Genomic DNA, 18,120 nt, shown 5'->3' with positions numbered 1-18,120 from the left:
CGCTACCCTGTTTGTGCTGTCTGTGATGGAGGGGAAAGTTGCTCTAGTTCTTCCTGATTGAAAAAAGGACACACACACACACACACACACACACAATACAATACGCACATGCATACGAACACACAAACAGCTGTAGTCATTCTCCATCCAAGTCATTCTATTGACAGGTTAGGTCTATCGACAGGGTCCATTGATTGACGCACACGCGCGCACTCACACACACAAAGTGGATTATGAGCTAATTAACTTCTTTTGCGGTTACCCTCAACAACTCACACACACATGCACACACTCAGGGCATTGAAGTGACCTGTCTTTCTTCGCCTCTCCTTTTTTTCTTCAAGACACTGGTAGTTTTTGAGAGTTTCAGCCCTAATCAGTTGTCTTAAGCTCTGTATGTTACTGGTGGAGGAGTTGTCTGAGCACGAAAACACAACAAATTATTGTAACATAGCAACAAACACAGATTACTGCCGAATCCTCCATGAGCCTGTTGGCACTGTCCCATTGTGTCATTAAGCCAGCCATACATCAATTCTATTATCCTGCCTGTGTTTATTAGCTGATATAAATCCATACTCATTTCTCTCTGCTGCTAGAAGAGGATTGTGACTCCCTGCTCATACTGTTACTGTAGTATAATGTTAACAAGGTTAAAGGAGCATTTAGATGAAATTCTAAATAGTCATGTAAGGCAGTGCGGCCTCTTCATTGATTCCTTTGAAATTAGTTAGTTGTATGTTATATGCATTTTCTTTTTATTGTTATTATTAATACACAACATCAGGACATTGCGGGGCTGTCCTACTTGAAAAGTCCCAATGTCCTGTGGAAGTTAGGGACAGTCTGTATATGGACTGCCAAGTTGCTGCTTTCCGTTTTAAACATAACAAGACCACTTGATTATACCAGCATGCTAGCAGCTCTGTGAGGCTGTACATTACCTAATTTCAAATCATATCTCCTATAAAGGAGGCAAGTCCATAATTTTGTTTTGGGTTAAAACAGTTATATACATTTACATTTAGGGCATTTAGCAGACACTTTTGTCCAAAGCGACTTACAGGGAGTCATGCTATGCCGGGTCAAGGTGAAGTCTGAACAAGTGAGTCTTGAGTCTTTTGCGGAAGATGGCGAGTGACTCTGCTGTCCTGACATTGGTTGGGAGTTCGTTCCACCACTGGGGTGCCAGAGCAGAGAACAGTCGTGACTTCGCTGAGCTACCTTTGTTTGCTCTTAGCGATGGGGGTACAAGCTGGCCATGATGTAGTAGAGCGAAGTGCTTGCGCTGGGGCGTGTGGTCTGATCAATGTTTGAAGGTAGATGGGTGCAGTTCCGTTGACGGCCTTGAAGGCCAGCACATCGTCTTGAATTGGATGGGGGCCGCAACAGAAAGCCAGTGGCAGTCATGGAGGAGGGGGGTCACATGGGCGACTTTGGTTAGATTGAAAACGAGATGCGCTGCAGTGTTCTGGATACGTTGCAACGGTTTAGTCACAGAGGCTGGGAGCTGCAGTAGTCCAGGCGAGAAAAAATATGTTCACAACCTGGGCTGAATAGACAAGAGGTCTGGTGAGGTCAGATTCAATTTGACGTTTTTGACAAACTCTGCCATTGAATACTTTATTTTTATGGTAAATTATCTTGATAACATTCATAAATAAATCTTTTGACAACATGCAAGAGGGGTAGCCTCAAAATGAAGATTTTCTTCATACAAGAACAAAACTGACCTTTTTAAGGTTGCTTCTCAGTGTCTGGCTCACACCGAGGACATACTTTCTCTAGGATCGTTGTCTTGTCTGTGTCTTTTTCATTTAGTTGGAGCAGCACTGAAAAGAAATTCAATTTCCATATTTTAAAGAAGTGCAAACATTCTGAATAGGCCTTACATACACTCCAGTTATTGAAATATTACAGTACTACTAATATTACTAGAGTACAGAACACTCACTCTGAGATGAAATTGTTAAAAAGCAGTCGCCTCAAATCTCTGTACAGCCTCTGGTTCACTGTCTCAAGGACTCAATGATGATTTCAAGGATGGTGAAAAAAGGATATTCTCCAAAAAGGCAATCTATTATCTTGAATGTGGATGGCTCATGTGGACAAAACTCATCATAATAGACTTATCAGGTTTTATCATTCACATGCATTCCTCTCAGTGTTCTGATTGCTGCTCTGCATACTGCATTCTCTTTAATTACTAATTTAATTTCCTTCATTTAAATTTATCAATTCAATCATCCATTTATTTCCAATACTCCTTGCCCTGTTCAGAGTCCCAGTGTGACTCTGAACTCATATGATCTCATATAAAATTATATAAATATATAATCTATGGAGATTAAGGTGGTTAACTTCATCATCACAACAAATCATATTTTTTGTAACAACTCGGGGAAAAGAACAGGAAAATACACCAATGGGAAAAGTTTTCCCCTATTTGTAATTCCTAGCCACCTGCTTTAAACTAATAGGGGGCAGTAGGAAAGGAATTTGCCTTGGTATTTGGCGCATAAAAAAAATGAAGGCAAATTACTGCAACAGTTAAGACCATAAATGTAGAATACAAAGATTACAATAAAACAAATACTATAGCAAGTATATATATTTTATTTCATGAGTCCACCATCAGAACACTGAACAACAATGGTGTGCATGGCAGGGTTGCAAGGAGAAAGCCACTGCCCTCAAAAAAGAACATTGCTGCCCGTCTGCAGTTTGCTAAAGATCACGTGGACAAGCCAGAAGGCTATTGGAAAAATGTTTTGTGGACTGATGAGACCAAAATAGAACTTTTTGGTTTAAATGAGAAGCGTTATGTTTGGAGAAAGGAAAACACTGCATTACAGCATAAGAACCTTATCCCATCTGTGAAACACGGTGGTGGTAGTATCATGGTTTGGGCCTGTTTTACTGCATCTGGGCCAGGACGGCTTGCCATCATTGATGGAACAATGAATTCTGAATTATACCAGCAAATTCTAAAGGAAAATGTCAGGACATCTTTCCGTGCACGGAATCTCAAGAGAATGTGGGTCATGCAGCAAGACAACGACCCTAAGCACACAAGTCGTTCTACCAAAGAATGAATTAAAGAAGAATAAAGTTAATGTTTTGGGATGGCCAAGTCAAAGTCCTGACCTTAATCCAATCGAAATGTTGTGGAAAGACCTGAAGCGAGCAGTTCATGTGAGGAAACCCACCAACATCCCAGAGTTGAAGCTTGTCTGCACGGAGGAATGGGCTAAAATTCCTCCAAGCCGATGAGCAGGACTAATCAACATTTACCAGAAACGTTTGTTGCAGTTATTGCTACACAAGGGGTTACTGAAAGTAAAAGTTTACATACTTTTGACACTCACGGATATGTACTATTGGGTAATTTTCCTCACTAAATAAATGACCAAGTATAATATTTTGTCTCATTTGTTTAACTGGGTTCTCTTTATCTTCTTTTAGTACTTACATGGAAATCTAATGTTGTTTTAGGTCATATTTATCAGAAATATAGAAAATTCTAAAGGGTTCACAAACTTTCAAGCACCACTGTATATCATTAATTGTGTCTTCCCATTCCTCTACTGTAGTAGTGTTGGGGTGCAACCAGTTTCTAGTGGTGTTTTTACTAGCTGCAGTTATCATTATTCTACAGAAATATCGATATTTACCATCAAAAGTCAGTTTTCCCTGGAATAAATGTTTTGAAGTGGTAAGGTATCTTCATGTGGAATGTTGATGAAGGTTCTGTCATCCAGGTCATGGTAATTCTAGGTGCTGTATCGTAGGCAACTGGACGTGTTTCAGTTTCTTGAAGACATTTCACCTCCCATTGAAGAGGCTTCTTCAGTTCTAACTAACTGGAGGGGTGTTGAAGGCTTTTAAACTCTGTTTGGGAGTTTACTTACAGAGTCATTAAGGACACATGTGAGCTCTGAGTTTCAGAGTCATTAGGGCCACTCGTGGGTCGTTGACCCAACCAGCTTTCATGTGGGTTGCTAGGGCTAGGTGTGAATGGTTGTTAAGCTGTCTGGGGAGAGAACTCAGTACTGCATCGTAGGTGGGTGATAAGTAGTGTCGTATACCACCTCCTCTGTTCGAAGACAGACGTTCCAGTTTGACATTAAAAGATTCTTTAACTACTCATACAAACAATCTGTCTTCTCTGGACAAAATGTTTACATTGTTGTCCTCAGTGGAATGATTTTTCTCCTTCAGATGTAAGTGGACAGCAGAGTCTTCACTTGGGGAGTTGGCCCTCTTGTGTTGTTCCATTTGATTATGGAGATGTTCTGTCTCACCAATGTACAATTCTGTGCAATCCTGGCTACATTGAACGACATAAACTACATTACTCTGCTTGTTCCTGGGTGTTTTGTCCTAATGAGAGAGAGAGAGAGAGAGACAAGGAAGGGGAGAGGGGGTTTAGAAGAGCCAGGGGGTTATGTCCTTATTTCTGTACAACTGTCCATATGTATAATTTGTCCACGGAGATGACTTTTTTCCCCCCCTTTCCCTTTGTCCCTTTTTCAGGCAAAAGATGAATGAATAATATTAATGCATTCTGCCAGTTGAGATGGAACCTTAGCCCCTGAGCAGACACAGTACAAATACAGACTGCAGCTTGTTATTCATGCACAGGTGTTTGTTAAACAGGTAACTGTTCTAAATAGATTTAAACCAAAAAGTTCTGTTTGTCCTTTTCACTTGTTTGAATATCTTTAAAGCAGACAGCAGATTTACTTATAATCTAGAGCAGTGGTTCTCAACTGGTCTGGCTTCGGGACCTACCATCAACACTTAAGTAATTTTACTATTAAGACTTTTCAGTCACTTATTCAAGCAATAAAAAATACATACAAAATAAATAAAAAAGTGCAACTATGACAACCAACACTGCACTATTGAAAAAAGTTTTTATCCACAAACTCAAAATAAATTAAACAAAAAGTGCATTTCAGAATTATTTTCTTCTGATTACCTTATCAGTAGGTAAATACTGAAAAACATTGTGCTTTGAAGAAAATTAAGCAGCACTCACTTCAACCTTAGGTGTAACACTGACATCACTAACTTCAACCTTACAGTAGGAGTAACACTGACATCATTCACTTCTACCTGACAGTATGTGTAACACTGACATCATTTACTTCAACCTTACAGTAGGTGCAACAGACATCACTCACTTCAGCCTCACAGTAGGTGTAACACTGACATCAGGAGCTAATGTCATGATTGTGTCTTGTTCTTGTTTTCTTTTAATATGATATTATGCCCACTGTCATGACTCAGTGTCTTCTTGTTTTCCTGTTTTATTTTGTTATTATGCCCTCATGTGTCACTGCTTGCTTTTCAGTTCCTCCTGTGTGTTTTTCCCTCCCAGTGCTTTTCCGCTCGTTTCCTTATCTGTTCCTCTTCCCTCCTCACTCCACCTGTTCCTGATCCCCTCGTTAGTGTGTATATAGTCTTTGTTCCCCCTCATGTGTTTGTGAGTTCGTTCAGTGATGTTCCCTGTTACACCGTCATTCATCCTTGTTCTGTGTAAATCCTTGAGTTCTGTGTTGTTAAATGTTACTCTGTCTTGGTCCGTCTTCCCCTGTGTTGCCTCCGAGCATTTCTTCCCAGTGTTTCTTCCAGTGTTTTCTCCAGTGTTTCCTCGTGCCTCCCATCTGGTGTGTTTCTGATTTTGGTTTCTTGTTTCTTGTTTGATTTGAACTTTGCTTTTCTGTTGCAATTTGTTTAAGCTTTTTAGTTGCTACTTTGTTTTTGGTCATAGTGACTCAATGTTGGTTTGTATACATTTCTTGTTTGTATTTTCAGCTTTGTTTTACTAAAGCTCACTTTTGGTTCCCCTATTTCCTGCCTCCTGTGTGTTGTCTGCGTCTGGGTCCTCTTCTCTCATCTAACGTTAATGGGAGAACTGGGGATGTTTTTTGCTCCTGACAAGAGTCTCAAAGTCTGGAGTTATAGTAGACAAAGCTACTCCTGAGGTGCTCAATGTCCAGTCTGTTTCTGTGTTTTGTCTTCAGTTGAACCAGAGCTGAGAAGCCACACTCACAGAAATAAGTAGTGCTGAATGGTAGGATTTTTACTGCTCAAGTGGCAGGGGAAGGATACTCGCTCATCACAGTGCTGCACCAGAAATGGGAGAGGCTTACCTCCGTGAGTCTCTTTCAGCATGCACTCACATGACAGCTCCACCATATATTCGGTGTTGTATTTATGTTTCGCCATGCTCAATTGGCATTTAAAAACAAACTTTGCAGGTCTTCTATGCTGTGAAATGGTGGGTGTCAATTAGCATTACAGGGCATTATCTCCACCTACTGTTGAGTGTGAATAGACGGCACTCTGTTGCATAAAACTCCCTTTCAAAATAAAAGCACAGGATTATTTTTTTGTTTTGGGCCCGCAACCAACTTTTGGGAACCACCAATTGAGAACCACTGATATAGAGCACAGATGGCAAGTGAAATAATAGTCGGGATAATTGCAAAATACATCATCTTTATTTTAACCATCTGTGAATCAAGTTAATCACAGTCTAACGTCTAAGTGTGGGCCTAAACCATATTCCCTTTTAACTTTAATCATATTGTCCTGTATCGACTTCTTAATCTTTGTTTGTCCAAAAAGGTTTTTCAGAGTTTCAAAAAGTCACCAATAAAAAGGAAATAATTTCCAGGGCCCAGTATTTCAAAAGTGATCTGACAGGATTATCCTGGTCGAATTGGATTAAATCTAGATCTGATCTGAAAACTGGGTTTTTCAACACAGATCCAGAGAATCCTTATCCTGAAGATCAGGGGCCGTATTCCTAAAGATTGTTAGTGCAAAGAGTTGCTCCTAGTGGCCAAATTCTTAGAATCATGATGTTTTCTTAAAATTTCCCCTAAAAGTGAAGAGTTGATCCTAGTAAAGATAAAAGCTATTCCTAAAGAATCCTAGCTCTTAAGAGAGCTCCTAAGGTGAGATCTGTTAAGAGCAGGGAAGAGGACTTTTAAGCGGCTTAGGAGTTCCCTAAGCAGAGGACAAAATGGCGGACGGAAGAGACAGGAGAGATATTCTCCAAACACTGGATGACAGTGAATTAATGAAACGCCACAGATTGGATCGTGCAGGAATCATGTTTGTGGTTGATCTCATTAGAGATGCACTTACTTCTCCAACCCAAAGCCAAAATGCAATACCACCTGAAATGAAAGTCATCACAACACTGAGGTATTTGGCAGCAGGGAAAATGCAACAATGCAGCAGTGATGACTTGGGTCTGTCACAACCCTCCATCAGCAGGGTCATCAACCAAACACTGACAGCATTGTCACAACCTCATATTGTGACGCAATTTGTTTCATTTCCGCTGGATGCCCGCACTTTACAAGCTCACAAAAGGGCATTTATGGACATCGCAGGATTCCCCGGTGTTGTGGGTGTAATTGATGGGACACATGTCTGAATAATTGCACCGTCAGAAGATGAAGCCGTCTTCATGAACAGGAAGAGATTTCACAGCATCAATGTTCAACTTGGACATTGTTGCTAAATGGCCAGGCTCAACACATGATGCCAGAATGCTCTCTGAGAGTGGCCTCAGACAGCTTTTCTAGGGACATTATGTGCCAGCCAATTGCCACTTGTTAGGGGACAGTGGCTACCCATGCAAACCATGGCTCCTAATGCCTTACCTCCAGCCACGCCAAGGGCCGCAACTAAACAACAGGTAACCCAAACAATATAGAATTATGCATTGAAATAAAATGTAAACAGCATGTTGGAGTATCCTAGTAGTTTAAATATTTCCCTCAAATAATGTACATTTTGATTATGTCTGTATTAACTTGTAGGGCCCATAAGACAACAAGGGCCACGTTTCCCAGATTCGATCGTTCTTAAGGACTTAAGAAGGCTCTTAAGAAGGGTTCGGCTAAGAAGGAGCGCTAAGATACGGGTGTTTCCCAGATGCGTTCTTAACTGCCTTCTTAGGAGAACCTTAAGATCAAGCCAAAGAAGCTTCTTAAGAAGCTCTTAGTGGGAGCTGTCCACCGCGGTGGTGCTGAAACTGAGTCAATCGTTCCCAGGCAAATCGATCACCCACCTCTTTATCAGCGCATAAGTCACACACAGCAGCCCGTGATCCCCCCACACAGGTGCAATTAGGCTACGCATGTATCGTGTGTGTGTGTGTGTGTGTGTGTGTGTGTGTGTGTGTGCCAACAGGTGTATCCAAGTAGTAATCAAGCCCATTAGCGCATATATACCCTCATGGATATAGGCACACACATGTGAGAATGGAAGAAACCGGCAGCAAACGAGGCAGGCGAGCACCAGCGTTTACGGTGGAGGAGATGGGCATCTTAGTGGACGAGGTCTGGCAGCACCGTGATGTTTTATTCGGGGGAACAAGGGGTAAAAAAAACATCACGGTGAAGAACCGTGTCTGGCAGGCCATGGCAGAAAAGATGTCCCCCTCCAGCCCATGTGGCCTGCGTGACTGGGGTGCTGTGAGAAAGAAGTGGCAGGAGTTCCAGAGCCAAACTAAAAAGAAGAGTGCGAAGGTGAGGAGAGAATCCTTGGGCACGGGTGGTGGAGCACCGAGTGGGACAGCCCTCACTCCTGACGAGGAGAAAGTCCTCTCTATCATCGGGAAGACGGCCTCTGAAGGCATTAGTGGGGGCATCGATGTTCAGGGGGACAAGGGGCTCTCTGAAGATGATGAAGAGGAGCCATCCGGGAGCGGAGCAGGGACGTGCACGCCCCCAGGAGAGGACGACCCCCCAAAACAGTGCCCTGTCCCCGCGCGCCAACCAGCAGGGCCCAGAGTCCGCATGCGGGGAGGCTTAACAGGGCGGCCTGCAATAACAACCTGCACCTGCAGCGAGACGCTGGTGCGCCTGGAGAGGGAGACGCTGGTGGTGCTGCGGGGAATCGAGAGCCAACTCGAACGGCAAACTGCCCTGCAGGAAGAGATGGTCCGAATAAAACAGGAGAAGTTGGAGCTGAACCGGAGACAGCTGGCGCTTGCCGAGGCGCAGCTCAACCGTCCCTCCATCTCGGTTCCAATCAACCTTCCCCAGGATTCAGGTACGGGGCATTTATATTTTTTCTGCATTACGCATTGTATCCCGTTCAATTTCACTAATCAATCTCCCTTCATTGCAGGTGATGCAGACGCCCAGTAAGGACCCCCGCCCCCCAAATGGTTTAAATAAACTACTTTAGTTTCCTTTTCAACCATGTATTGTGTGGATCATTTTTTAAATTGAAATGAGGGTGTCAAACCTAGCAGCAAAAAGTCCCAGGCAATTTGTGATTTATCGAAGCGTAGGTTCATGCCGTGTGCGTAATGTGCACCCTGACGCACGTGCTTCTCACTACTTTCAGCACAGCATGTTTTGCTGCTAATTTCCCACTTGTTACCTGGTCACCTCAGAAACGTGGACTGTATGCAACAATACTTCCTTAACATTCCAGTGCCAGACATTCAGGTAAAGCACCCGGACACGGCAGCAATAAATTAGTGTGCAGGACGTTACATGTAGCCTACATCTGCTGGTTCTGTTTATTTATTTCAGCCTTCAGGCCTGACAGTTGATATGGATGGTATGGTGGTTGTGGGTTTATGGTTTAGTTATCAGTGCTTGGTGACTGGTGGAGTAGGGGCTGGGGTTGTTGGACCTCAAAAGTGGTTGATGAGTTCCTGTCTAGTCAGGGCACCGGCCTGATGGAGTAATGCTCGCTCATCGCGGGGTTCGGGGCTTCGTCCTCTGAATGTTCCTCTTCGTCATCCACAGGAGGCGGCTCATCTGCGCCAACGCACACTGCGATGTTGTGCAGCATGGCAGTGACAACAATCACGCGGCAACACTTGAGTGGTGACAAGTGCAGCCCCCCCGACGAACGATGAATGCACCTGTAGCGGGACTTCCAGATGCCAAACACCCGTTCAACTTTCGTCCTGGTGCGTGTGTGGGCCTCATTAAACCTCTCCTCCTGTGGTGTTGCTGGGTTGGTTACCGGCGTCACGAGGTAACTCCGGAGAGGGTAGCCACTGTCCCCTAAGAAGATGCTCCTACCAAACTCTCCTCTGCCAGCCTTCTGCCCCATAGCTGAGTTGACCCACATGAAGCTGTCGTGTGTGCCTCCTGGCCACCTGGCGACGATGTCGGTGATGAGGCCATTGTGGTCCACCACCACCTGGGTGTTGATGGCCGCGTAGTACATCCTACCGATCCAGCACAGATCCACCAGGGAGGGATTGTGGATCGGAATGAGGGTGCCATCCACCACACCGATCACCCGGGGGATCCCAGCCACTGCGTAGAACCCTTGGTGGACCTGGCGGACCTCGTCCCATGTGGTGGGCAACTTTATGTGGGTCCGGGCATGGCGCAGGAGAATCGGTGTCACAGCTGCCACACTCCGTGACACCGATGCCTTGCTGAGGCCGGTGCCATCCCCGACCACCTCCAGGAAGCTCCCCACTGCGTAAAAAAAGGAAGCGCAGCCAGGAGCTGCACCTCCGGGCTGAGGGCAAAATTGCAGCGGGTTGCTCTCTGGATATGTGGAGACACCAGAGTGATCAGCCGTTGGATCTCCGTACGGGGCAGCCGGTACTTTGCCTGGACAGCCCGGTCTGACAGCACGTCCAGTGGGGAGAAGTGCTGACGCACGTAAGCATTTATATAAACTGTCTGGCTTCGCGCACGGCGACGCTGTTGGTTCGCAGCGAGAATGTGCTGTATTGCAGCCATGGTTTCTCACACGTGCGGATTTTGGCAACACCTTTATATAGGGTAGCAAGTGAAGCCTCTCTGGATGAGGTTCAGCTGAGTTTAATTACATCGGTTTCCTTGATATCTGTGAAATGCCACAGGGTTGTTGATGTTTTTTTATGTGTAGCACTATAAACTCATATATGCATATGTGTGGAAAACTTAAACGTGTAATTCGATAAAAAGTTTTTTTTTTCATCTACTATTAACCTATGTTTCTTGCGCCAGTTCAACATTGAGCATTGTTTTATTATTTCGAAAAGTGGAGGATATAAATTTCCCTGACGCGGCTTGATCACCGAGCATTTGGTCGCTAAGAAGGCTGTTAAGAGTGGGTCAGCTCGATCTTACATTTCCTTCTTAGTGAAAGATCTTCTTAAGCTAAGAGCGACTCTGGGAAACACATCCTTCTTTCACAGCGTTCTTAAGAGCGCTCCTAAGAAGATCTTAGCACTTAAGAGCTTCTTAACGAATCTGGGAAATGCGGCCAAGGGCAGTAGTGGAGCGTGGCATTGGCCAACTGAAGAGGCGCTTTCATGTTCTCCACGGAGAGGCGCGGTTGACCCCTGATAAAGTCTGCAAAGTCATCATAGCCTGTGCAATACTACACAACACTTGCAAGGCTAGACAGATTGCAGAACCTCTTGAGGGTGATGGTGATGAAGACAGCAATGATGATGACAAGGCAAGATGATGGCAAGTTACAGTATATGTAATTTGAAAACTTGTGACTGCATTGAACTAATGTATCATAGTTTTACTACACATCACCTACAATAGTTAAATACACTACACATATTACTCAAAGACACAATATCTATTTGTCATTGGATTTATTTTTTAGGAGCTCAATTTTCAGTCGCTAGTACTCCTGTAGGCAAAGAACTTTTTTCTGCTGTCTGAAGACATCCATTGTCAACTCCAATCTTCTGTCCTGCAGGGATGGTGTTGGAGCAGCAGGTGCAGCAGGCAGGAATGGTGTTTGAGCAGCAGCAGCAGCAGCAGCAGCAGCAGGCAGGCTGAACTCTGATGTTTCAGGCCGAGGGTCATACACCTGCAATGTTGAGGGGCCTGGTTCCTCTGATGGCTCCATGCTACAGAAAGGGAAATACATTTAGTTTAATTATTGTTTTGTTTTAATTGATTTAGTAGAATGAGCATGCACAAGAGATATGAGAAATGGCTTATGCAATGAATAAACACTGTTCTTGATATTTTGTTTACCTGCCTATTGATATATGAAAACTCATTTGTCCTACCTTTGTTGCATTTCAATGGCCTGCATCATTAAGGAGTCAATGCCTTCCCTCAGCCCGGTGATACTAACTTCTGACTGCCCCAGTATATCAAACACCGTTTCTGCAACCTGGGACAGCTGCCTAGCAGGTGGTCCACCCCTAAAAAGAAGTCCAGGAACCAATATGTACACAATAATTAGGCATTTAAATTCACTTTGCCAGCAGGTGTAAGTAAGTGGTATATCGCTCACCCGTGCGTGAAGATTCACGTTTGTGTGCTGCAATCTCCTCTTTTGCTTTTGACTGCAACGCATACCACCACTTCTTGCAATCCTCACTTGTCTTTATCTGTTGTGCTATAGTTTCCCATGCTTGCTTCTTGGCTTGTACTGTGACACTGGGGCCAAATTTACCTCTCAAAACACTTTTATGCTCATTGACCAATTGAGCCAGAAGCAAACACTGTTCCTCTGTCCAGTTGGGTTTCCTTGCTCTTTTCTTCTCCATTGCTGTTCACTGGTTTGTGGAAGATTTGAAAGCCATCCAAAACTGCTTCTTATAGGCCGGTCAGCAATCACAGACATTGATAAAAGCTGAGCCATTTTACCCTCGTTAATACCAAATTGAGTTGAAATGTTGAAAGTGCAAAAATTACCAGCATGGCAATTAATATAAGCAAATAAATCTAGCTATCACTATGTGAATACTATGCAAGTGGGCCTAAGTTTTCACACATTTTGTAGGATAATTTTAAAGTATAGCTTACTATTCATTTAACAGATATTTTCTTTTATGTGAAATATTTACAAATACAGTCTTCATAAGATTAGATTCTATGATTAAGTTTATCGATTTGAGGGTCCATCCTTTGCCCATTATCACCAAAAGTATATTTTATCTAGCTTTTAGGATCAACCAATCTCAGCTTTTGAAATGATGATTCATACCTAGCAACGGGGTCAACCACACCTCCTCACTAAGATAGGAGTTTCTGTCCATTCCTTGCTCAGAGTTCTCTGAGAATGTTCTGGAATCACTCCTAAGCTAAGACTCCTTGCTAGGAATTTTTAGGTTAAGTTAGGAGCTCTCTCAGAATCTTTAGGAATACGGGCCCAGGATTCAGCTGTGGTAATCCAATCCACCCTTGAATCCAGATAAAGGCTGGATTTTGGTATTTCAAAACGCAAGGCAGATATCTGGATCAACTTGATACCAAAATTTCAGGATCACTTGAATCCCACCTCAGAGGTGGATTTGACTTGGATTGACAAAGTCTCAGCTCCACTTCTCCTAGATATTGTTACTCAAGATGTTCATTACACTTAATCTAAAGTGTTAGTGTTTTACTTTTAACAAATAATTAAAGTAATTGTAAGAAATTTAAAGCATAGTAAAATATTTTTGACCACACTTTCTGAAACTGCTGTAAATAAAAGTAACAATTACAGACCTATTTCTCAAATTCTAGTTCAAACATTGTAACGTGCATGTACCAAAACATCAGAGAAAGACAACAAGACTGCAGGGTCCAAACAAGGTTTAATTCCAACAAAACAAAGACATTTAAAATAATGTGGCCACTAACTAAAACAGGACCTAACCCGTCTCAAAGGTCAGAAGTGCGCCGTTTCTCCAATAGCTTTATTTTCAATTCCGTTTTCTTTGCTGAAGCAGCATCAGCTGTATTTGTTCATTGGCCAGTTCAATTTGATTGACCGCCCTCTCGGTCTCCATTTTGAGGAGCTTTTCATAGGCATCCTCATCACCAGCATGCCTTTTCCGTCTCCGTCTGTCTGGCGCTGGCTCACGAGCCTCATGTGGTGGATCGGGTGGAGCAATGCTGGCACTTGTTGATGGTTCACCCTCTGGAGCCTCCACAGGTGTGAGAAACACACTCAGACGAGAGGTTGAGTGGCTCGTCAGCTGGCTTCCCAACACTGGCTGGCAAAATCCCATGGAGGGCGTGGGAACTCTCCCCTCCAAGGATGTCTAGGACAGCCTCTGAGAATTCACCAGCTTTAAAAAAATAAAACATTTGTATTGCACATTTCATATAAGACATGTAGCTCATAGTGCTTCACAAAAGTGACATGAAATTAGTACATTTACCATTAATGTAACATAATATGGGATATAAGTGCACTGTAAAAAAGGAAAAGTATGAAAACTGACAAACTTAATTAGGCACGTAGCTGCACAGCCTTATTGAGTTCACTCAACTTCAGGGCCCATTGGTTGTGTGCACTAACAAGTCCTGAATTTCAGTCAACTCCATAAGGTTGTGCAGCTGTTTTAAATAGCTTAAATTGGTGACAATTTAACACCTAATATGGTAGATATTGTAGATATGTGATATGGTATCATAATTTAGAAAACAGACAGTTAAGTCTTACCTTTGAAGGGCTTGTTCCCAGTTTGGGTTTTTTTGCCTCTGCCTGGTCCTGGGTGGCTTTTTGTTTCAAATTCTTTCACCGAAGTTTCACCTGCTCCAACAACCTTAGTTGGCCACTGCCAGTGGCATTTATTTGTGCTGTGATAGCAGCCCAAATCTCTCCTTTAATTTTTGCAGACACATTGGTCTGGCCAGGGGTGCTGAATGTGCCAAACAAACTTTTGTAATTCAACCGCACCCCATCCAGCAATGCATAGGTTTCAGCAGCCGTAAAATTCAACCCTTTTATTTTTTGGGCCTCCATGTTGTCTGGAGGCTGGTCAACCAGTCACTCTTTTATACCATACCTGAGGAGCCATGCCTTGACTGTGGAGGAGCAAGTGCTTATAGCGCTACGTTTTTATCCATGTGGTTCCTTCTTTGAGGTAATTGGGGATGGACTGGCAGTGACAAAGTCAGCAGTGGGCCATGTGGTGCATTCAGTGTCATCTGCCCTTACCAATCTTCTGGGTCAATTTGTGAAATGGCCTGAAAATGAAGATGACATGGCAAGGACCAAGAGGAAGTTTTTCTCATTTCATTGCACTTCATTTAATTCCAATACTATTGGTGTTATTGACTGTACACATGTGCATATTCAGGCACCTCATGCCAGGAAATGGGAGTATGTCAACAGAAAGGGCCGGCACAGCATTAACGTGCAGCTTGTGGGGAATGCTGACCTCGTTGTCACCAACTGTGTTGTAAGTACACGACGCCCGTATTTTGAGAGCAAGCAACCTCTTTCAAAGGTTCCAGCAGACCGCCCCAGATGGCATCCCCCTCGGTGACAGCGGTTACCCCCTTCTACCCTGGCTGATGACCCCTTTTGCTACTGTCACCAATGACCCCCAGCAGAGGTACAACAGTGTCCATGCCACAACAAGAGGGACAATTGAGCGCCTGAATGGTGTGATAAAACGCAGATTTGCCTGCCTGAACTATCTCCGTGTGGAGCCATAGAAAGCCTGTCACATCATCTGTGCCTGCATTGTGCTCCACAACATAGCACAAACAAGAAGAGTGCCACTTCAGGAGGCTCTCATCGATGGACCTCCGCCCTGCGCTGAAGTCCCTGATCCGCTGCCTCCACTACTGCTGCCTGATGGTCCTGCTAGAAGAGCTGTGCGAAATGCCATGGTTAATCTTTATTTTTCCAATTAAATGGTTAAACTATGAGATGTGTGCACTTGCATTTTTTTCAGTGTGACAGTTTATATCATGCTGCACATTGGAGCACTTTCCAAGCATTTTCAAGGTATATATATTTTCATGCTTATGATTAAATGAAGACAAATTTGACTTCAATCAGAAGCTTAATAATGCACTTTTAAAATGCTTGGATACAGCTTGAATGTGATTTTAAAACATGCAGCAATGTATTTCAGTTAGTGTACACACTGATTATTTTACTTCATCAAATCAGATCCTTTTATAAATGACCATAATTATGTTAAGTGAGCCTTCTATATACGGGAGAGAAATTAGGATGAAAAAATGTTTCTAATTGTGTCACTGACCAAGGTATATACCATGAAAGTAATGCTATTACAATTTTGAGCAGTTTCAAGCACTTTATTCAAACTCCTATTGCTTGAAAACCTTAAATGTATCAATACAATTAAAGCATTTCCAAGGATTTCCAGCACTCGCCCTGTTGTAGCTGAGAGGTCCATGGCTGTGAGTGGACTCTGAAAGTAGAAGGTGTATGAGTATCTTTAGCCACAATCCCAAATTGTGTTTATGTACACAAAGACATGATATCATCACCAGCATTACTGTAGCATTCTGACACTTCTGAACAAACCATATAGTTAATACTCATACTGTGTAGCGTTATGTTTTCTAAGTACTGCAGCAGGTCTGTACACATGTAGCCTATTTATAAGTCTGCTGTGTTGCCAATGACGTGGTGCTAATGATAGCCCGCTAGCTGCTTAACACACAAGTCAATGGAGCCGGGTTAGCTCCCGTTAGCACGGCCGCGGCTCAATTAGAGATCGCTACGGCCTGGTTTTAATAAGGTGACAATTCAAGTAGCGTTCGTATGGTCTTAAAACCGCTACACATTAGACGACGGTAAACTTACACTTTTGACGTGAAAGTTGCGCTCTCAGCTACTCCTTTCGTGAAGTAGTCCGCCTTGTTTCAGATCTCGGAGGTGGAGACTTGAGATTTGGAAATCCGTATCCGGCCAGGTCGGGATCACAGTGATCCACCCTGCCAGTGTTTTGAAATACCCAGATAAAGTCAGCAGGATCACCGTGATCCATGACTGAGAAAAGGAGGATTTCATTATCCGGATTACTCTGATCCAGATTAAAAGTTTTGAAATACTGGGCCCTGGAGTCCTCCAAAGCAGAGTGCAGTGATTAATTGTCGACAATTAAAGCATGAGATCATACAGACAAAAGTTCATCCGATACGACCCAAATCCTCAATACAAAACATACTCCTTATATTCACTAATACGGGGGCTGGGCACCATGGTTTGTCCAATCCTGGCTCGTCCTTCTGTTTGTATCAATTTTTGCTGACTCGGGTATTTTCCTGCACGAGGCTTAAACAAGTTTATTTATTGAGTGCATGATATATTTTAATGTTGTTTTGTACTTACCATGCCTACCATGTGTTCCAGGGGCTAAAATGGCGAAAATGGCTCCAGGGGGGTGGTATGGTGTTAGTTAATTTAATTATTTCTGATAAACCGGGTTAAGTTGTTGTTCTATGGTAATGTCAGCTGAGTGGCAGTCAAGATGAAAATATATAAGATGAACTATGTGGATTTAATGAACGTTGTCAATTACTTACCTGTTTGCAGGAAAGGCAGGGGTACCTGTTCATTGGGACAGACTGTATGGACTCTGTCTATATAAGCAGACTCTCTGAAGCTGTTCAGGAGGAAGGATGTCACATGTAGCCATTTACACATGATTTGAGTTTGAATTATCATAAGTTGAGTTATGATAAGTTTTGCTAATTTAACCATTTATTTTGTTTTAGTAAATAGTTTGAATTTACACATGTAATATGGTAGCCCTTTTAAATTAAACCACATTTTGATCTTAGCAAGCTACTACAAAGACATTATATCCCCAACATACCTGAAAATGGGGAGAAATAATCACAATAGTTAATGGTGATGTTACCTCAGCGACAGCTTGAGTCTAATGAGGAAAATACTGCAAAATTCTTCAGGTATGTGGGAGGAGACAAAAGCATCGATCTCAGACCACTGGGTAGATTACCAAGTATTACTGCTTCTATTGCTTCGCTTTTACAACAAATAGCAAAGTAAACAATATGAAATAAACACCTTTTAAACATTTTAACCATTTTTAAATTATGTAATGACTTTTAACTAGTTTTAACCCTTGTATGGCTTTAGTCATTCCTTATAAATGTTATTTATGAATGTATAGTCTTTTAAACCAAATCCATTTTTTTAACATTATCATGATAGTATATTACCTTTTCAACCTGTTACACTCTCCCCTACAAAATAAATGTTTATAATAGAAATAATAACAGTTTATGAACTTGACACAGGAGATCCTGGTCTGTGAGCTGGTGCCAGAATAAGGGTCAAAGGTCACAGTTCAAGTTCAGTCAGCACATTTTTGTGGAGTCCATAACAGATTTTGCACATACTCTTGATCAACAGTCCATTAAATTT

General features: G+C 42.8%; 1 long non-coding RNA gene and 1 pseudogene across 2 annotated transcripts; one reads left to right on the top strand and one right to left on the bottom strand.

Annotated features, from left to right (window-relative positions):
• Positions 1–11,591: 11,591 nt before the first annotated feature.
• LOC311267151 lies at positions 11,592–12,524 on the bottom strand. Its single transcript, XR_014623799.1, has 3 exons — positions 12,265–12,524; positions 12,035–12,172; positions 11,592–11,869 (listed from the first exon to the last, which is right to left on the bottom strand). It is a non-coding gene; the product is annotated as an uncharacterized lncRNA (long non-coding RNA).
• Positions 12,525–14,707: 2,183 nt separating this feature from the next.
• On the top strand, positions 14,708–15,608 carry LOC311266370 (putative nuclease HARBI1; annotated as a pseudogene). Its single transcript has one exon. The product of its transcript is annotated as a putative nuclease HARBI1 (transcript).
• Positions 15,609–18,120: the final 2,512 nt, after the last annotated feature.

The sequence above is a fragment of the Pagrus pagrus genome (genome assembly GCF_965226575.1).
Source record: "Pagrus pagrus genome assembly, chromosome: 12".
NCBI lineage: Eukaryota > Metazoa > Chordata > Actinopteri > Spariformes > Sparidae > Pagrus > Pagrus pagrus.
Note: the sequence above shows the minus strand (reverse complement) of the source record. Positions and strands in the feature narration are given on the sequence as shown.